General features: G+C 38.0%; 1 long non-coding RNA gene across 7 annotated transcripts; it reads right to left on the bottom strand.

Annotated features, from left to right (window-relative positions):
• Positions 1–273: 273 nt before the first annotated feature.
• LOC145005128 (uncharacterized) lies at positions 274–3,052 on the bottom strand. Of its 7 annotated transcripts, XR_013662505.1 has the most exons (6): positions 2,484–3,051; positions 1,957–2,377; positions 1,726–1,824; positions 1,533–1,657; positions 1,080–1,199; positions 274–689 (listed from the first exon to the last, which is right to left on the bottom strand). It is a non-coding gene; the product is annotated as an uncharacterized LOC145005128 (long non-coding RNA). The 7 variants fall into 7 exon arrangements; XR_013662502.1 differs by having other exon boundaries at positions 1,726–2,377; positions 2,484–3,052; XR_013662503.1 differs by having other exon boundaries at positions 1,533–1,824; positions 2,484–3,052.
• Between the last annotated feature and the right edge of the window lie 24,659 nt (positions 3,053–27,711).

Here is a 27,711-nt window from a genome sequence, read left to right as displayed (position 1 = left end):
GAGTAAAGGTACATATAATTTCACCGTTTTTTCTTTTAATCTCCACCCATATATGAACACCTTAATTCTTAAAATTTAAATTGATTAATTTATAATTAGGCACATGGTATTAACTATTAAGTATCATCTTCTCTTTTTAAAGTCAGAGGTTTAAATCACGATGAAACATAGATAAACTTAAAAGTATATTAAATTTGTACTCAAGAGAAACAATATAATTTGATAGATAAACTTAAAAGTATATTAAATTTGTACTTAAGAGAAACAATATAATTTGATAAGACTACTTGATATTAAATAAATATAAATAAATGTATATTTAAATCATTAATGTATAATACTCAACCGTTAATATAAACTAGTAAAGTGGCTCCCGTGTTGCGGGGGTTAGATGTTTCATTTATACAATCAACACCACTAAAACCCTTTTTATTGTAAGAGCCAAAAGGATTGGAAGATGATCCATTATGGGGGTCCGTCTCCTTTGTATGCTCCAGTAGTAGACAGAAGAACACGATAAATCAAACTGAAATTCGATTTCTAGAGGTGGTAGCAAACACATTTTCTAGCAGTTGGGTTCTTGAGGAGCATAACTTTCATATGTAAACTCCACAGCATCTAAAGCTCTTCTTCTCTATTGCCTTCAAATCTGCCTCACTCCACACAATCTGTCACCTTACCTTCACCACCTGTTAAAAAAACAAATAAAGTATTACCTCTCAAATATTAAATAAAGCAATGGCTATGAAAATTCTATCCAATTATAGCATGCTATTTTAATATTTCCTTTCTTATTAAGACGATTGCAATACAAAAAACTGAAAGTAGGATGGTATAATAAACATTTCAATGAAATTATGTTGCTATTTTATCTCACTAAAAATAAAAACCATTTCACATCAGCCAATTATTTCGGTTTTACCTGTTAACTCCATAAAATGTTAAAAAAATAAGAATACAATGTATGGAAAAAATGAAAATTATGAAAGAAATTAGAAAAAGAAAGAAAAAAGACCATTGCTTGAGATTGCTCTATATGTAAAAAAATAAGAACACAAAAGGGCCGTTGCTTGATTTACCTCAAATTGAGAGTCCATAGTAAGAACTTTTCATCTTCGAGCTCTAACTACAATTGTTTCTCATAATTTTGCTAAAAGGGTAAACTTGTCTTTTTCATATTTAAAGTTGAGTACATAAACCTAAAATGATGAACACAGTAGGTGTCAAATAGAGAGCATGTGTTACAAGGAGAAGAGGACATCATCTATAAACCAAACAACATCAAATTAACATAAAAAATAAACTAATGTAACCAATATGAAAAGCTAAAGTAAGTAAAATGAACCATATGATAAAAAAGAGGATTATTCAAAGTTTTGATCTATCTAAATATTCCCCTTTCCAAAAGTATCAGCTTAATCTCCAACAATTGCTTCTTATATCTAGCATTACAGAAATCTAGTTTAAAGAAAAATTCACACCGTAGATTAAAATAAAGATACAAATCATATATAAATCAATCATAATAATACCTTATTAATAGCAGGATTGTGAATAATTTCGTTTGTGATCCAAGTCTTTTCATCATGATATTCTTTCACCTTACGGTATATAAAATATGAACGATTCGGTTCATCTTATGCAATGTCATAATAAACTGAAATTGAATATTGTTACCAAAAGCTTGTTGACATAAATTAAAACATACATATTGCAACAAATCACCTTCTGATCTTTTATAGATCATCAATCTCAAAAGCCAAAAGAACAAATACAAAGTATACATGACAAAACATAGGAGATGATTTGTGTTGTGACAATAACCTGGGTAAAAAGCATTTGAAGGGTGAAAGTGAAAAGAAACATAGAAGAAAGCAATAAGGATGAAGGAAAATTGTAAAATGTACAGTTAGGCAAAATTAGATTATTACAAATTAGGACAGAAAAATCCCAAACCTGGCAATAAAAAGGTCAGGCATTGTCAAATTAAACGATCAGATGCTTCAATTTGTATCCTTCTTTCATATACCGACCCTCTGTTTCATCAAACTCACATCAAACTCTAAACCACCCTTGATTGATTCTGTCATCTCTCTCAATCTGTCAGCCCATCGTTTTTCTTTTTTCTGTGGAAACAATTCCATACGAACACAGAGTAATCAAAAGAAAGTTCAGCATGCCAAAAGAAAGAAATCGCTGAAACTACTTTGATTATTTCTTCCAGAACTGCTCTTTCCAATCCCAATTCGAAGATCGAACGACTGAGCAGTCAAAATCAGAACTAACCTAAGGCATAGAAACCAAAAAAACCAAGATTATAGAGAGCAAAGGAAGATTATGAGAAAAAAGAACACATCTTAATCGATCTTCGAATGGTCTGCAATTAGAAAGAAAATATTCAGTAAGCCCTAATTACAAGTCAAAATAGAACGAAATTAAAACAAAGTGACTACCGATGAGGTGTTTGGGAAAAAGGTCCTTACTGAATTCAGGAGGGTCCCAGACCGGGATCGTAGTTGGTGTCCGACGGTGTTAGATTGACGTCTATGACATATATTTGATGGATCGAGTCAACGACATCGTCATCATCATCGGCCCGGGTGTTCATGGTGGAAGGTTAGATTCCGATGCCCTAAGCAGATCAACAAACGACCATACTCTTTAATTCTAATCGTTCTTGAAGACTCTTCCGTCGTCGGAACCTGTCGTCGCCGTCCATGGTTCTCTCCCTTAGAAGGTCGACGATCGTTCTCGTACTCCTTTCTGTCTCTTCACTTTCCTACAAAACAGATCCATTAGTTCACCGAGTCGAGCCATTTTTTTTATTAAGAATCAAACAAAATCACTCTCTGGTTGATCTGAATCGGTCTATATTTCCATGAATGATGAATTCAATCGATATGTATTTGTCGATTTGACAAGGAGAAATTGATTAGCCCTAGTAGTAAAACGGTATGAAACAGGGATTAGTAGTCTGTAACATTTGAAACCGACGTTTGGAAATCAGGATTTTGGACTTTAATCAATCCAAAATTAAACCTGATGTGATGATGGTGGTGGGTTTCGAAAGAGAAGAGAAGCAACATGTCACACACCCAAACCGGAACGGTGGAAACGTTCGGGGCGGATAACTTCATGTGGTAACGTAACAAATGAATACATAGTAAAGAAAGCAATACAACCATCATATATATAATTGAAAGTTTACATTGTTTAAAAGTGTACATGTTCAAAATCAATTACATTATTATGTCAAAATATGAAATTAAACTGGCGCTGCAGCGTCCCTTCTCCAAAATCCGTTTGTTACCTGTAATTACTGAATACCTGGGACATACAAGTAGTTTTGAAAGAGTAGATCAGCATTTAAGCTGGTGAGTTTCATAAGTATTTAATGACAATGTTTGTATGAAATGAAATGTTTTTGTTCTTTGGTTGCATGTTCCTAGAAAATCCTATATTTTCTACTAGTATATATGTAGCCTTCTTTCAGGACAAATGCTTGTTTCTAGTAAATGTATGTACGTATAAAAATTCCAATATGTCTGAAAAACCTCGTAAATCATTGTGTTTTTAATACTCCATGTGAGTTTTATAACCATGCTATTGACAAGGAATGCCTATACACAACGTTCTTCAGGCGTTGGAATGTTCTGACGTTTGTCACCCCAAATGGTGGACTGTAGCTAACAGTCAGGGCTCGGGTTGTCAAGCCCGTATAGATCTATACACAAACACCATGCTCCCCCTCCAAGGGATTCTGGTATATAATACAGGACTTGAAATGTGTACTCGAATGTACGTGAAGTTAATGTCTCACAAAACTTAGTATAAAACAGATTTACGTGTGAAAACGTTAGTTCGTTATTGTATATGTAAGTAGCTTCTTGAAATAGTATTTCCATGTATGTAAAGTTCGTAGCATTCTCGTGAAACTATACCTATTATAGTTTCCGAAAAGTGTGTTTCGTTTGTATAATAAACCCTTAGGTAAAATGTTCACTTGTTATGAAAAGTGTAGTTTTTGTAGTACCAAAACCGACACACAGAAATGTAATATAAGCAAAGTATCTGATTTATATAAATACATAAATCGTTTCTCATTTCAAAAGATAAAATGTTGTCGTGGTATAATTTGCATATGAAAGTTTCCTTATAATAGTTTTAAATCACATGTGATTCCTTTGATAAAACGCGTATAGTGAAAGTTTATACGACACACGATAATAATCGAGTGTTTTACTTGTATCCCCCCCCCCCCCCCCCTCTTAAAAGCATGTAAAAGTACTCATAAAACATTTAAAAGTGTGAATTATAGGGGTATGAACTCACTTGTAAGATCGAAGGTTGCGGGATGAAAACCGGATAGAATTTCGGCTTGAGAAAGTGGATTTCCTCGGGATTCTCGGGAATCTCGGGGGCACAAACGACCTTCGGGACTCGAGCAAAGTGCTCGGGGCATCAGGGTAGTACGGGCACGGAAAACAAGGCAAGATCGTAAGAGAAATGAGAGAAATTGGGTGTTTTTCCCAGAACTCTCGCATATCTATTTATAGGGGTCTGAGAGGCCTCGTTACGCGGGACGTACTCGTGCGTCATGCGTGACCGAGTCCTCGACTGCCTCGGCTTCGGAAGGGACGGTTTGGGGTAGCTTGCATAGGGGCGATGTGGACAAACCGAGGCCAAGGCCTCGCGTACGCTGGGCGTACGGGGTTACACGGCGCGTAACTCGGATGAACCCGGTGACTCCCCCTTCGGATAGTACCGAAGTTTTGAATTAAATTTATATATTAATTATTTAGCAAACTTCAAAAATTCATATCTTCTTCATACAAACTCCGTTTTCGACGTTCTTTAGATCCCCGCGAAGGTGAGACCATACTCTACAACTTTCGTTTAGATTCCGTCGGCAAATTCTGAAATTATTTTTATTATTTGTTTTTAAAAGTTCGCGGTAAGAAAATTTCTATAGAAATTCATAAGTTCTTTATCCGACGTCGGTTTTTGCCAGACTTTTTACCGCTAAAATACCATTGTTGAGACCTTCGATTCTCGTTTAGGTCATTCCGGTCAAAAGTCGCTCGATCTCTGATTCGAGTTTTTAGCCGTCTTCCGTTAAGCCGAACTTGAAAAATTCCTAACTTTCTTATACGAAGTCGGATTTGGGCGTTCTTTTTACGTACGATCACGGTTTAATGACTTCTAACATAATAGGTAATTTAATTAGTGATTTTTGGATATTTTCTTTTCGAAGTAAATTTTATTACAACTAATGTGGTTACAATACTTGACTTTTTGGGTCGTTTACATGTAGTTGAAATATCGGGTTGTCACATCATCCCCCCGTTAGAGGGAATTTCGTCCCGAAATTTAAAGCAAGAAAGATACAAGTGAATTAGAGAAAAAGATGTGGGTACTTTTGTTTCATCTGATCTTCGCGTTGCCATGTGAATTCAGGTCCTCGCTTGGCGTTCTAGCGGACTTTCACGATGGGTATGCGACTTTTTTTTGTTTGTTTGACCTCTCGGTCCATGATTTCTACCGGTTCTTCCACGAAGTTGAGGCTCTCGTTGATCTCGATCTTGTCGAGTGGGATAACAAGAGTCTCATCGGACAGACACTTTTTCAAATTCGATACGTGGAAGGTTGGGTGTATGTTACTAAGTTCACGTGGTAGATTAAGTTTGCAAGCTACAGGGCCGATTCTAGCGAGAATCTCGAAAGGCCCTATGTACCTTGGGTTTAGCTTTCCACGCTTTCCAAAGCGTATCAAACCTTTCCATGGCGAGACTTTTAATAGAACACGGTCTCCTACTTGGAATTCCAAAGGTTTTCTCCGTTGGTCAGCGTAGCTTTTCTGTCGGTCTCTAGATGCTTTCAATCGTTCACGAATCTGAACGATCTTCTCTGTCGTTTCTCGTATGATTTCCGGACCGGTGAGAGTGCTTTCAGTATCTCGTCCTTTAGCTAGTTGTGTGTCGCCAACTTCGGTCTAGCACAGAGGGGATCTGCACTTGCGGCCATAGAGGGCTTCGAATGGAGCAGCCTTTATACTCGTATGATAACTATTGTTGTATGAAAATTCGACAAGAGGTAAGTGGATATCCCATGCCTTTCCAAAGTCAATCACACAGGCTCTCAGCATATCCTCCAAAGTTTGTATCGTTCTCTCACTTTGCCTGTCTGTTTATGGATGGTAGGCTGTACTCATGTCTAATCTAGTCCCTAGGGAACTTTGTAGTGACTGCCAGAACCTTGATGTAAATCTACTATCTCTATCGGAGATAATGGACATTGGAACCCCATGCAATCGTACTATTTCCATTATGTAAGTTCTTGTAAGCCTTTCCATCTTTTCAGTCTCCTTGATTGGTAGAAAATGCGCGGATTTGGTTAATCTGTCGACGATGACCCATATGGTATCAAGTCCACCCGTTGTCTTGGGCAACTTGGTTATGAAATCCATAGTGATCCATTCCCATTTCTATTCCGGTATCGCTGGTTGTTGTAGTAATCCTGAAGGTTTCTGGTACTCGACCTTAACCTTAGCGGAAGTAAGATATTTACTTACAAAGGTAGCAATCTCTGCCTTCATGTTAGGCCACCAGTACAATTTCTTAAGATCCAAATACATTTTATCTGAACCTAGGTGAATGGAATACCTCGTGTTGTGCGCTTCAGTCATGACCACATCCCTGAAACCACCATGTCTTGGTGTCCAGATACGGTCCATTAGATAATAGGCTCCGCCACCCTTGATTTCTAGATTCTTTTCCATTCCTCTCAGGGATTCACCCGTCACATGTTCGGGTTGTAAAGCTTCCAGTTGAGCTCTTTAATTTGTGTGGATAAGTGGGAATGGATGGTCATATTCAAAGATTTGACTCTCCGACCAGTGTATTCTTTTCGACTGAGGGCGTCAGCTACTACATTGGCCTTACCAGGATGATAACGAATCTCGCATTCGTAATCATTGAGTAACTCGACCCATCGTTGTTGTCGCATGTTGAGCTCCTTCTGATCGAAAATGTGTTGAAGGCTCTTGAGGTCGGTGTAAATAGTACTCTTTGTTCCGTACAGGTAGTGTCTCCAGATCTTCAAAGCAAATACCACTGCTCCCAACTCGAGATCGTGTGTCGTATAGTTTACTTCGTGTGTTTTAAGCTGACGGGAGGCATAAGCAATAACCTTCCCTCGTTGCATAAGAACACAACCAAGCCCTTGATTCGATGCATCGCAATACACTACAAAATCTTCTATCCCTTCGGGGAGGGATAGTATTGGTGCGGTGCATAAGGCTTGCTTTAGAGTTTGGAACGCCTTCTCTTGTTTTGCTTCCCAGTAAAAAACCACGCCTTTCTGGGTTAATGTAGTAAGAGGTTTCGCGATGCTAGAGAAGTTCTTTATGAATCTGCGATAGTAGCCAGCTAGACCTAGAAATTGACGAATCTCAGTAGGTGTCTTTGGTGCCGACCAATTCTTAATGGCCTTAATTTTGGAGGGGTCCACGTGTATCCCTTTTTTGCTAACAACGTGGCCCAAAAATTCAACTCTTCGAATCCAAAATTCACATTTAGAGAACTTCGCATAAATTTTCTCTGATCGTAGTGTTTCTAAGACTCTTCGTAGGTGTTGACTATGTTCTTCCTTACTTCGGGAGTAGATAAGTATATCATCGATGAATACAATGACGAATTGATCCAAGTAAGGACGACACACTCTATTCATGAGATCCATGAACTGCTGGTGCGTTGGTTAATCCGAACGGTATCACTACAAATTTGTAGTGTCCATAACGGGTTCGGAAGGATGTCTTGGGAACGTCTTCTTCTAGCACTCGTAATTGGTGATATTCAGATCGTAGATCTATCTTTGATAAGTAGCTCGCTCCTTGAAGTTGATCAAATAGGTCGTCAATGTGGGGTAGAGGGTAACGATTCTTGATAGTGAGTTTGTTCAGCTCTCGATAATCGATGCACATCCGGATCGATCCATCTTTCTTCTTTACAAACAAGACCGGTGCTCCCCAAGGTGAGAAACTTGGTCCGATGAATCCTTTTTGGTGAAGTTCGTTAAGCTGACTGGAAAGTTCTTGCATCTCTGCTGGTGCCAGACGATAAGGCGCTTTTGCTACAGGGGTAGCCCCTGGAATTAAGTCGATTCTGAACTCGACTTGGCGCTGTGGTGGTAATCCCGGTAGTTCTTCTGGGAAGATATCGGGGAAATCCCGTACCTCTGGGATGCTGTTTATATCTTTTACCTCCCAACTTGTATCGACGATGTGTGCAAGAAATGCCTGATAATCCTTCCGCAAACACTTTCGAGCTTGGATGCACGAAATGATGCGAAGGTGTGTACTTGATTTGTCGCCGTAGATCACTAATGTTTCATGGTTAGGGAGATTTAGACGAACGGCTTTTTCAAAGCACATGATGTTGGCGCGAAGAGGACTTAACTAATCCATGCCAACTATAACGTCGAAACTTTTTATTTGGACTGGAATAAGGTTGATTGGGAAAGAGTGACCGTATAAAGTTAATGTACAACCCATGTATATGCAATTAGTGTTTTCTGTTTTCCTATTTGCCATTTCTACAGTGAATGATTCTGCTAACATGCTAGGTTTACGTTTAAGTAAGTGAATAAAGTTTTGGCTCACAAAACTTCTCTCTGCTCCGCTATCGAATAGGATGCATGCATATGAATTATCGAGAAGAAACGTACCAGCAACTATTGTAGGATCAGCTACGGCTTCCTCGTGACCAATAGCTAATACTCGTCCCACTCCGCCAGTATTTGCTGCCCTTGGGCAGTTTCTTTTGTAGTGGCCCACCTCGCCACAACTGTAGCATGCTTGGCCTACACCATCACCGGGAACTTGAGTGATAGGTTTTGCGGGGGCCTTGCAGAAACGGACAGTGTGTCCCTTCCTGTTGCAGTTAGAGCACTGCATTTATCGACATGGTCCGTGGTGGTGGTAATTGCACTTGGTGCACTTTGGGAGGTTGCCTACATAAGGCTTTGTTGGGTAGAGACTTGTAGGAACGGTAGTAGGTACCGTCGCAACGTTCACGACAACCAGTTGTTGTTTCTTCGAGGATTCTTGGGAAGACCCACCCTTCCCCTTATTCCACCCTCTCTTCTTGTTGTTGTTGTTATTGTTGTTTCCCTTGTGTGGTTCTGGTGCAGAAGTTGTTGAGTTTTGATGATTTCCGTAATCAATAAGCGATTGTGCTAGCTCCTTGGCACTTTCAAAAGTGTCAGGTTTTGAAGCTAACACACTTGATTGAATTTGGGGCGACAGTCCCCAAATGTATCACTATATTTTCTTGCTCTCAGGAGCAATCATATCTGGGCAAAGGATTGCCAGCTCGAAGAATCTATTGGTATAAGTTGCTATGTCGGTACCAATCATTCCCAGAGTCCAGAGTTCGTGCTCGAGTTTTTGAATCTCTCCTCGTGGACAGTACTCCCTCGTCAACATGATTTTCAAGCTCTCCCAGCTTATCGAGTTTGCCACTATCAGGGTAAGTACCTTAACATGGCCATTCCACCAAGTTAAAGCCCTATCAGTAAATGTGTAAGTTGCAAAGTTGACTTTGCTGTGCTCGGGGCAGGAGCAGATTTCAAATACTGATTCCGTTCTTTCAATCCATTGCCTTAAAACCATCACACCACCCGTTCCATTAAACATCCGGGGCTTAGCATTCGTAAAGTCTTTATAGGTGCACTCCTGGGGTTGTCCATGACTATCGCCATGGTTGGAAGGATGTATGCCAATTCCTGAACCCGTAGTAACAGGGGTATTGATATGTGACATGGCAGCTGCCACAGCTGCAGTGACTGCTGCCTGGAACATGACAACATCAAATTGAGGAGGTGAAGGTGGTGGTGGTATCGGTGTTTCGTTGTTAGGGTTACGCCTGGGATTCCTGCATGGCGGCATCTTTAACTATACGTTTAAAAGATGATGATATGGATAAGAATAAATGAATAATGAATGTGTCTCATGAACTAAATTTCTATAGTTCAACAACAGATGATAGTATGAGTTTCACAGATAGAAGAGCGAAGGTTATTCGTAAATCCGAATATATGAACAAGCGTATGGTTTTTCCATAATATTTTAAAGATTGAACACGATTCTCAACGTAGTAGTAATAGTGTGCGACTTATATTAATAAGATAGACGATAGAACGATCACGAAAAATTGACCCTTAAAAGGGTCTCCGATTACAAGAATTTAAAGGAAGTAAAAACTTTTAGCCGAAGTCCTATCTTATAACAAAATTTGAGGTTTTTGCAAATACTACTTGCGACGTGTGTTGCGCTTGGAGCTCGACTCCGCATCCGATTGCTTCGACTCCATAAGACGCCTATCGAAGGCGGCTTGTTGTTCCCTCAACTTTGCGAGGGATGCATTCGTTTGTGCTTGGAATGCTTCGGCGCGGAGGTGGATGTCATTCTGCTACATATCCAGGCGGCGGATATCGGCCGTGTGGACTTGTACTTCCACGTTGACCTCTCGGATTCGGTTTGCTTGAACCCCCGATTGGTAGGACTGGATGGCCAGTTTACCTACCATCGCCGGAAGTGCCCGGTCAGCTGAACCTCCGTCCCTGATGTCGTAGAAGTCTCGACACATACCGCAGGGAGAGCGTATCCCTTGTTGTTGGCTCCAGTGGATGAGGTGACTTCCCCAAACGGGAGTCGCTCCTGGGAAGTTCCTCCTAATGGCTGGAGGGTTGATTATCTCTGGTTTCGAGTCTGTACCGGAGTCGTCCCCTCCATCCAACTCAATAGGCTCTTCCTCCTCCTCCGGATCCTCCTCAATCCATCCTCCGCTGCCTTGGTTTGGGTAGTAGGGGGCTCCATGCGGGTGAAATCCAGCCATTTGACTATATGGGAATAGGGTTATAAGATTTGAGCAAAATTTGAGACGTGTAATACTAATTAATCTATTGTATGCACCAAATAATCCTATAGTATTTAAATTGTACGTTAGATACTAATGTTTATTTTGTTAAGTTTTGACTTGTTGCTCACTACGATCATTCCTTGATATACGTTAGTCTAATTTTGGATAAACATAGTTGATAAGGCTATATTCGTCCCATATTAGATTACATATCTCGAGAACTAATCGTAGTGTCCAACTTGTCTTAATACATTTGTATAGTTTCTCATCATAAAATTTGTTGTATGCATGTATTTTGGATTTTCATAACCTAAAATAATCTATTTGTATGAAATGAGGATTTTAGGTATGAATACTTTTGTCAGAGACTTTGAGTCCCTAAGCATTTATAGTTTGTATATCTTATGAGGTTCGATATACTTAGTTCACTATAAACATTGCTCTGATACCAATCTGTCACACCCCCAAACCGGAACGGCGGAAACGTTCGGGGGCGGATGACTTCATGTGGTAACGTAACAAATGAATACATAGTAAAGAAAGCAATACAACCATCATATATATAATTGAAAGTTTACATTGTTTAAAAGTGTACATGTTCAAAATCAATTACATTATGATGTCAAAATATGAAATTAAATTAGTGCCGCAGCGTCCCTTCTCCAAAATCCGTTTGTTACCTGTAATTACTGAATCCCTGGGACATACAAGTAGTTTTGAAAGAGTAGATCAGCATTTAAGCTGGTGAGTTTCATAAGTATTTAATGACAATGTTTGTATGAAATGAAATGTTTTTGTTCTTTGGTTGCATGTTCCTAGAAAATCCTATATTTTCTACTAGTATATATGTAGCCTTCTTTCAGGACAAATGCTTGTTTCTAGTAAATGTATGTACGTATAAAAATTCCAATATGTCTGAAAAACCCCGTAAACCATTGTGTTTTTAATACTCCATGTGAGTTTTATAACCATGCTATTGACAAGGAATGCCTATACACAACGTTCTTCAGGCGTTGGAATGTTTTGACGTTTGTCACCCCAAATGGTGGACTATAGCTAACAGTCAGGACACGGGTTGTCAAGCCCGTATAGATCTATACACAAACACCATGCTCCCCCTCCAAGGGATTCTGGTATATAATACAGGACTTGAAATGTGTACTCGAACGTACGTGAAGTTAATGTCTCACAAAACTTAGTATAAAACAGATTTACGTGTGAAAACGTTTGTTCGTTATTGTATATGTAAGTAGCTTCTTGAAATAGTATTTCCATGTATGTAAAGTTCGTAGCATTCTCGTGAAACTATACCTATTATAGTTTCCGAAAAGTGTGTTTCGTTTGTATAATAAACCCTTAGGTAAAATGTTCACTTGTTATGAAAAGTGTAGTTTTTGTAGTGCCAAAACCAACACACAGAAATGTAATATAAGCAAAGTATCTGATTTATATAAATACATAAATCGTTTCTCATTTCAAAAGATAAAATGTTGTTGTGGTATAATTTGCATATGAAAGTTTCCTTATAATAGTTTTAATTCACATGTGATTCCTTTGATAAAACGCGTATAGTGAAGGTTTATATAACTCGCGATAATAATCGGGTGTTTTACTTGTATCCCCCCGCCCTTAAAAGCATGCAAAAGTACTCATAAAACATTTAAAAGTGTGAATTATAAGGGTATGAACTCACTTGTAAGATTGAAGGTTGCGGGATGAAAACCGGAAAGAATTTCAGCTTGAGAAAGTGGATTTCCTCGGGATTCTCGGGAATCTCGGGGGCACAAACAACCTTCGGGACTCGAGCAAAGTGATCGGGGCTTCGGGGTAGTACGAGCACGGAAAACGAGGCAAGATCGTAAGAGAAATGAGAGAAATGGAATGTTTTTCCCGGAAACCTCACATCTCAATTTATAGGGGTCTGAGAGGCCTTGTTACGCGAGGCGTACTTGTGCGTCATGCGTGACCGAGTCCTCGACTGCCTCGGCTTCGGATAGAACGGGTCGGGGTAGCTCGCATAGGGGCGACGTGGACGAACCGAGGCCAAGGCCTCGCATACGCTAGGCGTACGGGGTTACGCGGCGCGTAACTCGGATGAACCCGGTGACTCCCCTTCGGATAATACCGAAATTTTGAATTAAATTTATATATTAATTATTAAGCAAACTTCAAAAATTCATATCTTCTTCATGCGAACTCCGTTTTCGACGTTCTTTATATCCCCGTGAAGGTGAGACCATACTCTACAACTTTCGTTTAGATTCCGTCGGCAAATTCCGAAATTATTTTTATTATTTATTTTTAAAAGGTCGCAGTAAGAAAATTTCTTTAGAAATTCATAACTTCTTTATCTGACGTCGGTTTTTGCCAGACTTTTTACTGCTGAAATACCATTGTTGAGACCTTCGATTCTCGTTTAGGTCATTCCGGTCAAAAATCGCTCGATCTATAATTCGAGTTTTTAGCCGTCTGCCGTTAAGCCGAACTTGAAAATTTCCTAACTTTGTTATACGAAGTCGGATTTGGGCGTTCTTTTTACGTACGATCATGGTTTAATGACTTCTAACATAATAGGTAATTTAATTAGTGATTTTTGGATATTTTCTTTTCGAAGTAAATTTTATTACAACTAACGTGGTTACAATACTTAACTTTTTGGGTCGTTTACATGTAGTTGAAATACCGGGTTGTCACACAACACATGTGGAGTGTGGAGATAAGGTGAAGAAGAACTACAGAAATCGGAATTCGATTGGGTAAAAAAAACGGTGAAGCAAAGGAGAAGCAACACGTGTAAAATGACCTGGAGACAAATTTCAATACCAATAAGGGTTACCGAAGGATAAAAAATTGTATTTTAACAAAAGAAGTGGGCTAGATCTACCAACTCCTAATGTAGTTTACTGAAGGATAAAAAATTAAAAATGCAGAAGAATCAAAGTATAGGGACCAGGAATGACAAAAATGAGTAATCTAATTAGAAGGGCTGAAATTGACAAAAAAGATAGGTGTTTACTGTTGAAATTTATCAAAACTTTAATATATATATATATATATATATATATATATATATATATATATATATATATATATATATATATGTGGGGTAACTCGAGAATTACACAACTTAAAAAAATTTGATCATCTTTTAAAATTAAAATTTTTATTCTTGGGACGTCTTGCTCTATTGAAAAATATTGTTAACATATAACATATTGTTATTATTTTTTAATAAAAGTTATATATATATATATATATATATATATATATATATATATATATATATATATATATATATATATATATATATATATATATATACTACGTGTAAAACCCGTGAATTACGTAGATTGATTAAAAAAAATAAAATATTAAAATGTAAATAATAAATATTTTTTAAAATAAAATTTTGAAATAAGGAATGAAAAAACATATTAACTGCAATTTAATATAATATTTATTATATTTAATACTTTACATATATAAGTATAAGTATTACGTGACTTTTTAATTTTAAAAATTGAAAAAAACCATAAATTGATATGTGAATATTATTTATTTTAAAAATATCATAAAATGATTAGTATTAAAACTCATTAGAGATTGACATGTAACAAAATTATCTTCATTTATTATATATATATATATATATATATATATATATATATATATATATATATTAGATTGATCTACTTAGGAAGATAATGTCTAAGTTGGATTAATGAGGTGTTCAAAGTGAGATTTTCAAATAATATACTCTTATATCAAACAGACCAAACCTTCGATATTAATCATACATGGTTGTCCATTATCAGCTATATATTAGCTATAGATCAGTAGACATTAAAATTATTGAGTAATCTATACTATCTTTAGTCATAAAGAATACTAGACTAAGACTTAGAGATAATTATATTAGGTCACATCAAACGAAAAGCTAAGTGCTAGATTGAAAAGTTGTCCGGTTTCCAAGTCATCACATTAACAATAATGTGTGTCTATTATCTGAATTACTTTTTTTTTGGAACGGCAGAATTTATTAAAAATAAACTAGCAAGGAGCTAGAATGATTACATCAAAGAAGTAGCAGTAGTTGGATTATGAAGCCACTCAACCCAATTTAACCTAACCCTACTACATCTATTAGAAATCCAAAAGAATGATTTCTCAACAACATCATCAAAAATAAGTGATTTTTTAGGAGGAACCATTCCAAAAACATACATATTTCGAAAATTCCACAAGCACCAAAGTGAAGTTATAATAACCGCATCAAACACCTTTTTTTGACCTCTACTTAAGTTCCCACCATCCGACCACTTGATTAGGGATTGCACCGATATTTGAGATGGTAGGGACACCCCCCACCATATAGCAACCCTACCCCAAATGTCACATAGGTCACGACACCCTACAAAAATGTGGTCTATAGTTTCAGCAGCATCCAAGCAAATTGGGCACATGATAGATGGGACCGTAACACCTCTACTCGATAATCTCTCCCTCGTAGGGATACTAGCAAGCTGAATTCTCCAAACAAGAATGTTAAGCTTAATATGGACCCAATTATTCCACCGAGTAGCCACATCCCCCAAAGGCACCAGACCACTATCCAACGCGTATCGAACAAAAGACATAGAAAAATGATCCGAGCTATCAAGAGACCACCCCAATCTATCCGGACTCTGTTGGAGTTGAATCCCATGTACCACTTCCAAGAAAGAAAACCATTGAGTTTCTTCAATCCCACCTCTAGGTATACATCTAAGATTATCCGTACTCCATCCAATTAAGTAACGATCCTTGACATTAGCTGAGCGGTTCATATCCAGAGCAAAAACACGATGGAAAGAAATCGATAGGGGATTATTGCCTTGCCACTTATCATGCCAATATGAAGTAGATGCCCCATCACCAATTCTAATAGGAGCTAAGTTATGGAAGTCAAAGCCCTTATCCTTAAGATTCTGAACAATCCTCGTAATACCACTCCACGGACCCAGCACCTGTCTCCTTGGAATCAAAGAAACATTATTATCCCCCATACCATAAATGCTTTTGACCACCCTCACCCATAATAAATTGGGTTTGTGAAAAAACCTCCACTTCCAACGTAATAAAAGAGCCCTGTTAAAGGCAAAGAGACTACCGATCCCCAACCCTCCAATCTCTTTGGGGGCCAAGAGTTTATCCCACCTAACCCAATGCATACGCCGATCATTTAAGTCTGCACCCCAAAAAAATGTTGATCTTAATCTCTCCAGCTCCCTTATTACTGTAAGAGGCACCACATAAATTGACATCAAATAACTTGCAACCGACCCCAAAACCGCTTTAACTAGAGTCAACCGTCCCCCAAAAGAAAGACACTTGGCTTTCCATCCCGCCAATCTTTTCCGGAAAGCATCAACAATAGGACTCCAGGAAGAAGTTCTAGCCATATTCTGCCCAACAGGAACCCCCAAATGAGAAAACGGAAAATACCCCGGTGAACACCCCATACGAGTAGCCAGAGAAGAAACTTGATCATATGTAACCCCCATTCCATACAGCTTACTTTTGAGAAGATTGATCTTCAGACTCGAGGCTAGAAAGAAACATCTCAGAATGCGAACAATATGAAGAGCGTTCTCCTGATTTGAATCCGCCAATAGAGCAACATCATCAACATAAAGAAGATGGGAAATGGTGATTCCCCCTATCGTTATTCCTCTATAAGCATTAGCTAGCTGAGCCCTAATAAGGGCCACATGCAAACCCTCCATAGCCAACACGAAAAGAAAAGGAGATAAGGGATCCCCTATCTTAAACCTCTAAACATCCGAAATTCCAGGGATGGAGAACCATTCACCAGGATTCAGACAGTAGCAGAAGACAACATCTCCATAATCCAGTTACACCACAAAGGAGTAAACCCCATAATTTGCATGATTTCGATCAAGTACTCCCATGATAAAGAATCATAGGCCTTTTCAAAGTCCACTTTTAAAACCAAAAGGGGATTTTTCGAGGCTTTACTCCAAGCTACAATTTCGTTGAGAAGAAACGGCCCATCCAGAATCTGTCTCCCTTTTATAAACGCTGATTTCTCCACACTAACCAGACTGTCAATAACCTCAGCCAATCTATTGGCAAGAATCATACCAATAATCTTATACTGACACCCAATCAAGCTAATATTTCTGTAATCTTTAACAATCTTCGGGTCTCTAATTTTAGGTATCATAGTGTAAAAGGAGGCATTACACCCTTTAGGAATCGACGAGTGCGTATGAAAATGAGAGACCATGTCAAAAATGTCGTCCTGAACAATGTCCCCATACCGTTTTATAAAGCCAAAAGTGAAACCATCAGGGCTTGGAGCTTTTGAGGAGCCAGAGTCCCACACTGCCCTTTTTACTTCCTCCCGAGTGAACGTCGCATTAAGAAACTGGATCTGATCAGATGATAAATGACAAAAATAGGAATTCTGAATTCGAGGTCTAGTACCGGCCTGTTTAGAAAAAAGAGTCTGAAAATGGGTATGAAATTCCTCCTTGACTGTGTTTGTGTCATCAATCCAACAACCGTCCTTCAATATACCTCTAATAGCCATTTGTCTTCTCTTATTATTTATGACCCCATGAAAAAATCCCGAATTTTCATCACCTTCAATGCCCCACTTGACTTTTGCTTTTTGAGCTAGCTCTAAATTCGTAACATGATCTAGATCTGTTATATCCTTAAGAATATTCACTCGTTTCTCCCTTAAAGATGCATCTCCTCCATCATTCATAAGGCGAGAATCAATTGATTCTAACTCAGTTTGAAGCTCCTTTTGTTTAGAGTTCAAACTGAGTCTAGTAGAAGTGTTCCAAACACGGATATTTGTCTTCAAAAATTGAAGCTTCTTTTTTAATTTAACCCAGGGATGTGAAATCCTGAATAAATTCTGGTCTTGGGCCCACGAATTTTCGACAACCTCATCAAACCCCTCCAAATTAAACCAAGAGTAGAAAATACGGAATGGAGTAGGCCCATAGTCAACTCTATGCTCCATTAACAAAATAGGTCTATGATCCGGAATATAATTTTCCAAAACCGTACCTGTCAAATGAGGAAAAGCATCCAAAACACACGAGTAGTTAAAAATCTATCCAACTTACTAAATTTTTAACCCCACTTATCGCTCCATGTAAACCGAGGACTACCAAGAGAAACATAAATTAAACCCGCATACTCAATAAAATTATTGAATTTCGTAGGTGTATTAGAATTGAACAGGGTACCTAGTCTTTCTGATTCATCACGCACCTCATTAAAATCACCCGTCAAAACACATTCACCTTGGAAAGAATAAATAATCTGAAGCAGATTCTCCCAAAGACTTCTCTTAGGTTCAGCTCCTTGCGGAGCATATACCATAATAAACATAACCGACATTCCCGAAGAAGACCAAATTGTCTCGATAACCGAAAATAATCAGAAATATGTGAGGATTGAATGGAAACAGAATCTAAGTCCCAAAGAAGAAGAATACCACTCGAAGCACCACAAGAAGGAGAGAAAACGTAAGAAAAAGAGTTATTACCCCAAAAAGAACGAGCCATATGAACATTAATTTCTTCGATCTTCGTTTCTTGAACTGCCAACAAATTAACCTTATGTTTAAGACATAAATTACGTACCCAACTCCGCTTATTTTTGGATCCCGCTCCTTGAATGTTGATTGAAAGACAATTCATCTCAACATCATTTTTTCTGCGGTACCTTCAACGATTTCTTTTACTCTGTCATAACATCCCTCCAAATTGTATCCCATATCCTTTCCCATCTCCAATGTTTTGTGAATTTCAGTTAAGAATGACCCTTTATTAATCGAATTATCCGAACCTGCCCCAAAGCTATTGCATTTTGAAAAGCCTGGAGGGTGAGTTAAATCATCTTCAGAGTCAGCAACACCCGAAACCCGTCCAAATCCTCCCGAAAAACCAATTGGAGCCTTGGTACGCGAAGCCTTCCCCTCCTGATTATGGTCGTAAAAATGAGACTCCATAGCTGAGGCAGAGGATGGTGTTGGAGCTACTGCTGGATCGCTTTCCCTAACTACTGCTAGATTATTTCCTTTAGCCTGATTACCTACTGCAGCCGGAACAGTAACCGTCGGGTACTGTTGTGGAAACTGATCATCTTTCATCTGCTGGTGGCGATCAGCAGCACTGCTGACTTCCTCCTCATGCATGTGATCAGAGGACCTGCTTGTAGGAAAAAAAAATTTGCTCCTCTTTTTTTTCATGTAAATTTCGAAAATGCCCCTCCTCATACTCACAATCTTTGTTGCTATCATTAACCTTTATCTCTTCATAATTAGCCCCTGTATTGAATTCTCTTCCATGTCTTTCATCCCCCTTCATTTTTTCTAGTGTTTCATAAATCCCAAATGGGTCAAGGGACCCCTCTTCGTTATCACTATGTATATTATCAACCAAATCTTCCAATGCATTACAATTCTCATTGGAGTTTTCACTGCTAGCCTTTTTATCCTCCCATGTAAATGATGGGGTCCACCCACGTGCTTGCTTTATTCTAACCCAAAAATATTGGCCATCAATACTAACTTTGATAACCTGAGAAATAATCTCTTGGAATGAGGATAAAATACAAATTCTTTTTTTATAAACATTTTCTCCCAAATCATCATCTAGATGTAATATGTTTCCCCACTTAGCCAAGATGTTTTTGAAAGCTTGTTTACTCCAGGCCCGTAGAGGTAAACCTTCGACATCAACCCAAATTAATCGTTCTAAAGGTACAAAATTTCTGTCCCATGGTCGTTTCTCATCTATCCAATGATCCATAGCATCACTTGCAAGAAATTTCTTGCATGCATCTTTATGTTTAAACTCCAACATTACCCATAATCCACCAACATACCAAATGTCAAAATCCTCAAATCCTTCATCATAACATAACATTTGAAGATTAGGCAACGTTAGAAAGTCCCTACCCTTAATGAGGCAAGCTCGATTTGTTTTTTCCACAATAAAATCCCCTGCAGAGACCTGAATAACCTCATCCTTTTTGTTTGGGATAAATTTACCGCCTACTCCTTTCACAACATTCGCATAGGTAACTGAATTGCCAACAGAGTTCTCGTTTACCCTCGAATTTCCTTCTGTTGCATGGGGTGCATGAGACTTAGATTTTTTTGACAACCTTGGCACAGCAGCAAATAATTTATGATACCCAAACCAAATATTACATAATTCTCTAATCATACGATCAGTATCAGTCACATCCATAAATCGTACAAAACCAAAACGTTTTCCCAACTGAGATTTCTTATTGGATATAAAGACGTCTACCACTTTGCCCAACCGATTACACATACGCCATAGGTCACTGTTTAATACATACTCTGGGAAATTGGTAACATAAAAAGAAAAGACATTCTTACTCAATTCGTAATTCTCACTCCTGGAATTCTTGGAACGTTGCACTCCTGATTTCTTGAATCCTGATTCCTGAGGCTACCATCGGTCATGAAAAACTGATCTCATGCTGATACACAAGGTTCAATCGACCAGTATCCAATATTCGGACTAAAATTGAGTATTTCTGAATTTTTTTACTATCCACAGATCGCCTTGCCGGCGTTTGAACCCGCCGGAAAGGGTTTGAAATCCCGATATCGCCGAACGGGTTTCTTAAGGGTTTTTGAATTACTTGATATCTATGTTAGATAAATTACATGATTTTACTTGGTTAATCATATATGTATTTTATTATATATTTTTATAAAATATGTTGGGTAGTAATGGGTGATGAAAATGATGAGATGATGATGAGAGCATTTAACTTTTGATGAACCAATCATTTAATAGAGTATAGATAATGACCATAGAGTACTCTAGACAGTTAAGTGGAAATGGTAACAGACTCGCAACTTGTAGGTGTTAATGAACTATCTAGTCATTTGATGTATTCTATCCCCCTCCCCCCATGATTGCCTTATTGACATATATTGCTAAAAGAATCCCCGAAGTAGTATTGTCTACCCGTGATGATGATGATCCATAGGATATGTGTAACACCGAAAATTTTGAAAACAAAATTTTCAATTTTTATAAAACATAATTCCATTGATATTCATAAAACAACCATTTTAATTATCCAAACAAGACAATACAAAATCCCAAGATCATGATATCAAGCTCCGAATGTGTGTGTGTACGGATCAAGCCGGCGCCTTCCCGCGGTCGTCACTAGTACCTGAAACAATAACATCAACACTGTAAGCACAAGGATTAGTGAGTTCCCCAAAATACTACATATAACATATATTAGCCACTCGAGGCTATAACTCTGTGGGTCCGTGCACTCAAACTCTGTGAACCCTTAGGTTCTAACTCTGTGAACCTTCCGGTTCTAACTCTGTAAACATGCACAGCATCAATCACATAGAAGTAATGCAGTACAACACATAACATACATAGCATACAAATACTCTATCACATAACTCTGATTACCTACTCAAGGTAAAGTATAGTGAGAAGACTCACCTCGCGTGTCTCGGTAAATCGTAAACCTGAAATCGCTAATCACTCGACCTGTCGAGCTGTCGTCCCCCTATAGCACAATACACCTCTAATTAACACTTTCCCAACTAGGGTTGACCACACTATAACAAGTCAATCTAGATCAACGCTGGTCAACGGTCAACGGTCAACTTTGACCGGACTCGGCGAGTACCCAGGCGACTCGGCCAATCTGGGCGTATACACCAATTTCCCTGGAATCCTCCCTTGACACGTCGAGCATTCCCTCAACTCGACGAGTTCCACCTGGCACGAGTTGTGGGGCCACCACGACTCAACTCGCCGAGTCTCAAGAACAACTCGGCGAGTCCAGTTAGACTCAGTCCACCTGTCCATTCTGACTCCCCCTTGACTCACTGAGTTCACCTTTCCCAACTCGGCGAGGCCACTCACAGAGTGGTCGGGCAACATTCATGCTACTCGCCGAGTCTGTTCTTCGGACTCGGCGAGTCCATGCCATGCACTGACTCAATCTTGCTCTAAAGGTCAGATCCAGTTCATTAATCCATAGATCCAGTCCCTCCAAGCTCATTTAGCACGTAAAGTTACAATCTTGATGCACATACAACCTCTATATGACCATATATGATGTTTATGACTCAAATACTACAACACAAGGTCAAAGACTTCATTGTCACTCATAAAGCTTGATGAGTGAGGCTCTCTGGACCTCTATGGATCCAGATCCATGGCCTCAACTCAAAGAGGGAACCAATGGGCATCAAATCATCCCATAAATGACCACCACAAGCCCTAAATTGCATCATGCTTCACTAAACAGAAAATGGTCCGAGATAATACCTCTAGAGTGATGATCTAAGCTCCAAATCCATGAAATAGCAACCTCCTTTGCTTCCTCTTGCCTAGGGTCTCCTTCTTCTTGCTAAATAACACACACAAGATCAAGAATGGCTCCTTTCTCTTCACAAATAGCTCAAGAACACAAGGGTCACTCACTGAGGGTTGGGTGAGCACAAATGACGGCCATAAGGCCCTTTAAATAGGCCTCAAACCCGAAGATTTAGGGTTTCATTACACAGCGCAGACTCGCCGAGTCCATATCCTGGACTCGCCGAGTCCAGGCGCGCACCAATGTTCAATTCCGCGTCTCTACTCGGCGAGTCTGAGCTCCAACTCGCCGAGTCCCTCTCACAATATGACAAAATTAGATTTACAAGATACCTGGTAAAATCCGGATGTTACAATATGTCCTTTGATATTAGTATTTTAGGATTAGTATGTGAGAATAATGAGAAGTAGTAATTGGGTAAATTAGTTGGTGTAAATTATACAATTAAACAAATTAATTGTCGTGGGTGGAAAATCTTATATGCTCACCAAGCTTCCACATCTAACCCATTCGGTTTCTTTGTATCACTAAATTTCTTTGTATCATAAAATTTTCTAATCGTGAAAATGGAGATGTCATACCACGTAGGTGGAATCTCTTTCTTTAAGCTCAAAGGTTCAAAGTCTTGTTTGATAAATTATGCATCAATCAAATTTGGAGTAAAATTAGATTTGTTGTTGAATATATATATATATATATATATATATATATATATATATATATATATATATATATATATATATATATATATATATATATCATTAGATAAGATTAAATGATAATAAATAAAAATAAACAAATATCTAGTTAAATCATTAATGTATAACATTCTACGAATAATATAACGGTCTTGAGAATTAAACAATTTAAAAATAATGTAATCATTTTTTAATTTTAAAATTTCTATTTTCGGATGATATGCTTTTTTGAAATATATCATTTATAATTTTATATGTAACGTATTATTATTATTATTTTAATAAAAGTTAATGCTAGTATGTATATATATATATATATATATATATATATATATATATATATATATATATATATATATATATATATATATATTCTTTTTCACATTAATATACTCTAATATATTCATACACCTTACAAAAAGAGTAAAATGTGTGAATAATTTAGAGTATATTACAATTTTGGTGTTAGCTTACACATCTAGACAATTAAAGACGCATGAAGTAAATTACACCAATTATGATCTCGAACTGGGAGCCGTGGTTTTCACCCTAAAGATTTGGAGGCACTACCCTACAGTACAAAGTGCACCATCTTCACCGATCACAAAAGCCTCGACCCCATTCTTACCCAAAAGGAGTTAAACATGAGGCAACAAAGATGGGTTGAGCTGCTAAATGATTACGAGTGCGAAATCAAGTACCACCCATGCACGGCTAACGTGGTAGCCGATACCCTGAGCAAAAAAGAATACTCAGGTCGTAGGGTGAAAACCTTATCAATAACCATCCAATCCCACCTAACCTCGCAAATCAAGGAATCCCAAACAGATGCATTCAAACCGGAGAACGTCGCGAATGAAACACTACGTGGGATGGATAAAATTTTGTAGCCAAAGAGGACAAAGCTTATTATTTCATGAACAGAATCTGGGTCCCAAAATTTGGGGGATTCAGAGAAAATATTATGAACGAAGCCCACAATACGCGATATTTTGTACATCCGGGTTCGGACAAGATGTATCTCGACATTAAGCAACATTTTGGGTGGCCAAATATGAAAGCAGAGATCGCCACTTACGTGGGCAATGTCTCACTTGCGCCAAGGTGAAAGTGGAATACCGAAAGCCCTGGAGACTATTACAACAGCCAGCAATACCCGAGTGGAAATGGGAATGGATTACTATGGAGTTCGTGACCAAATTACCTAGGACGATAGACAGATTGGATGCTATCTGGGTAATCATCGATAGGTTAACTAAATTCGCTCATTTCCTGCGAATAAAAGAATCTTACAAGATGGAAAGATTGACATGGATCTACATCAAAGAGATGATAAGACTTAATGGGGTGCCAGTGTCTATTATCTCAGATCGAGATGGTAGATTTACTTCACGATTTTGGCAATCGCTTTAGAAGGAAATGGGAACACAACTAGACATGAGCACTGCTTACCCCTCAAACCGAAGGCCAAAGCGAACAAACCATCCAAACACTCGAAGACATGCTTCGAGCCTGTGTGATTGATTTCGGCAAGTCATGGGATACCCACTTTCCTTTGGTTGAATTCTCATACAACAAAAGTTATCACACGAGCATCAAGGTTGTTCCTTTTGAGGCTATATATGGTCGCAAATGCAGATCGCCTCTATGTTGGGCTGAGGTGGGTGACACCCAACTAGCAAATGGAAAATTACTAGACAACACTCTCACAGGGCCATAAATCATTCAAGAAATGATAGAAAAGATAATCCATATCAGAGCCTGATTTCAAGCATCGCGAGACAGCCAAAACAACTATGCTGACAAACGACGAAAGCCTTTGGAATTCCAAGTTGGAGATCGGGTGTTATTGAAAGTCTCTCCCTGGAAAGGGATGATCCATTTTGTGAAACGGAGAAAACTATACCCACAATATATTGGACCATTCGAGATTCTTGCCCGAATTGGCCTAGTGGCTTATAAGCTGCAGCTACCTGCGGAGCTCAGCAATGTACACCCCGTGTTCCACGTCTCGAATTTGAAGATTTCTTATCAGATGAAACCCTTGTTATTCCTCTAGAAGAAATCGAAATAAACGAGAATCTCCTTTTCATCGAAGAACCGGTCGAGATTTTGGATAAGGAAGTGAAACGTACGAAACAGAGTCGTATCCCGATTGTGAAGTTTCGATGGAACGCTACACGTGGACCGGAAGTCACATGGGAACGCAAAGAACAAATGAAGAAGAAGTACCCTCCCTTATTCTCTCATTCATGACACTACCTTTCAAAATAATTTCAGGATGAAATTCCCTCTAACGGGGGGATGATGTCACAACTAGCACTCTCGGCTAGGAAATTCTATCAATATGTAATCAACTATTGATGTGTTCTACAACTTTAATCTGATAATGCATGATGTTCATTACAAAAACCAAATTCAAAGCATTTCATACACTCAACTGTGGGTTGTAACCCTAATGTTCTGGTTCAAACTCAAATTGAACCAGAATCGTTTTTATGGGCCTAATGGGCTAGTAAACTCTCAATTTGACGAACTTGGTCCAAGGAACTATATTTGGGCCCTAATTAGACCCACATTCTTGAAACCAAAGTATTTTGGGCCATGTAGGCCTAGAATGATTCATATTATCCCTAATGGGCCATAAATGATTTCATTAGTCCTAATGGGTCGTAAACTTCATTCCTTTTTATGTTGTTGGGCCGTAAATGCATATGTGGACCCAATGGGACAAACATTTTTTTGGGCTACATGTTTTCAATGGCTATCAAGTTCATGCCTAATGTTTAATCTTTTTCTCATACCCCCCCCTCCCTCATTCTCGGTTTTTAAGTAAAAAAATAAAATTGTAAATGATCTAATTAAGTGACACCTCACCTTTAACTAATGGACTTCCAAGCAAATTGCATCACATGTATCTAAACCTCTACATCTTAATCTTCCATGCATTAACCAATCATCCTCTATCTCTATCTATCTATCTATCTATCTATCTCTCTCTCTCTCTCTCTTATTACTCTCGGCCAAGAGCACCCACAACCACATTCGTTTTCACTTCAAACACAATCCTTTGATGTCTCTCTAGAAACCCTAAGAACTTCGTTCTTCCTCATCAAAATTGTGGTTTGTGTGTGTGTCTTTCAAGAGTTTTGATCAAGGTTTCAACCTCTTGGTAAGTTCTCATCTTATATAAGTTTTTACCTTCATTTTTAATGCTAAGAACTCTTTCTTACCATAGCTTCATTTCATGTTTTAACTTCCTAGAATCATCTAGGTTCGAAAACTTCTTCCAAGGAATCACTTTAGGCCGAAAACATCTCCAATCTCCTTCCAAAAACTGACCCAAACCTCAATGTGAGTTCATATCCCCTTGTTTTTGGTTTTCACTATGTTTTTGGGGGGATAATACAAGTTGCTTATGTGATAGATCTATGTATTTGTGCATGTTTAAGTGTGTTTTCTGAGTTGTATGTTGTGATTATGTGATGAAACCTCATAAATCTCGAAAACTCTATCAAAACTTGACAATGTTTGTAAACTAAAACACTTTATGCAACTTACCATAAAGATGAAAGTGTTAAACATGTTAAGGATGTTGAATAACTAAACAAAATCTTGTAAAGGGATCATTTTTGACAAATAAACAAAAAAATGAAGCTTTTATGATACTTACGGTTTTTCAAGAACCAAAGAGTCAATTTTATATAAAAAAAATGGGTCTTTATGTTATTCATGGTTTTAAAAGGGCCAATAGAGTAAATTTTCACAAAATGGGCTTAAATTAGGCCTTCACGGTTTTATGGGCCAAATTTGAAAAATTAAGAATTTTGTGGATTAAATTGTCATTTTAAACAAATTTGAGCCAAATATGTTGTTTTTCGGTTAAAAAGGGTTGAAAATGCCAATTTTATTAAATTGGACCGAAAATGTGAATTTTTACATAATTGGGCCGAAAATACCAATTTTAATAAATTGGGCCGAAAATGTAAATTTTTATATAATTGGGCCGTATTTCAATTTGATGATATTAGGCCGAAAATATTATTTTTAACGAAAGTGGGCTAAAATGTAATTTCATTTGAAACAAGCCCATAAATGTAAACTTTTGGTCTTAAGGGACCTAAAGTGTCAATCTTACCAAAAATGTGCCTAAATTGTAAATTTTCGGCTTAATGGGCCAAAAATGTCATCATTACAAAAGTGGGTCTTTTTATGTCATTTTGATAAATAATTGAGCTAAAACAGACAATGTAATAATAAACGAACTAAATACATCGATTAAATGTTAGTGGGCCTAATACTTACATTACATGTTTATTGGGCCATAGTGGTCCATTTACATGCTTATTGGGCTTGGATTATACATTAAATGTTTATTGGGTCTTAGTGGTCCATTTACATGCTTATTAGGCATGGATTATACATTATATGTTCATTGGCCTTAGTGGTCCATTTACATGCTTATTGGGACTAGATTATACATTACATGTTTATTGGGTCTTAATGGTCCATTTACATGCTTCTTGGCCCTGGAAATAACTTACATGTTTAATGGACCTTAGTTGTCCTTTTACATGTCTGTTGGGCCTCGTACATTAACATACATACTCGTTGGGCTTTGCAAACATAAAACGTACACGGAAACATTATACACAACGTAATACAAT

The sequence above is a fragment of the Lactuca saligna genome, chromosome 7 (assembly GCF_052625555.1).
Source record: "Lactuca saligna cultivar CGN05327 chromosome 7, ASM5262555v1, whole genome shotgun sequence".
Taxonomy (NCBI): domain Eukaryota; kingdom Viridiplantae; phylum Streptophyta; class Magnoliopsida; order Asterales; family Asteraceae; genus Lactuca; species Lactuca saligna.
Note: the sequence above shows the minus strand (reverse complement) of the source record. Positions and strands in the feature narration are given on the sequence as shown.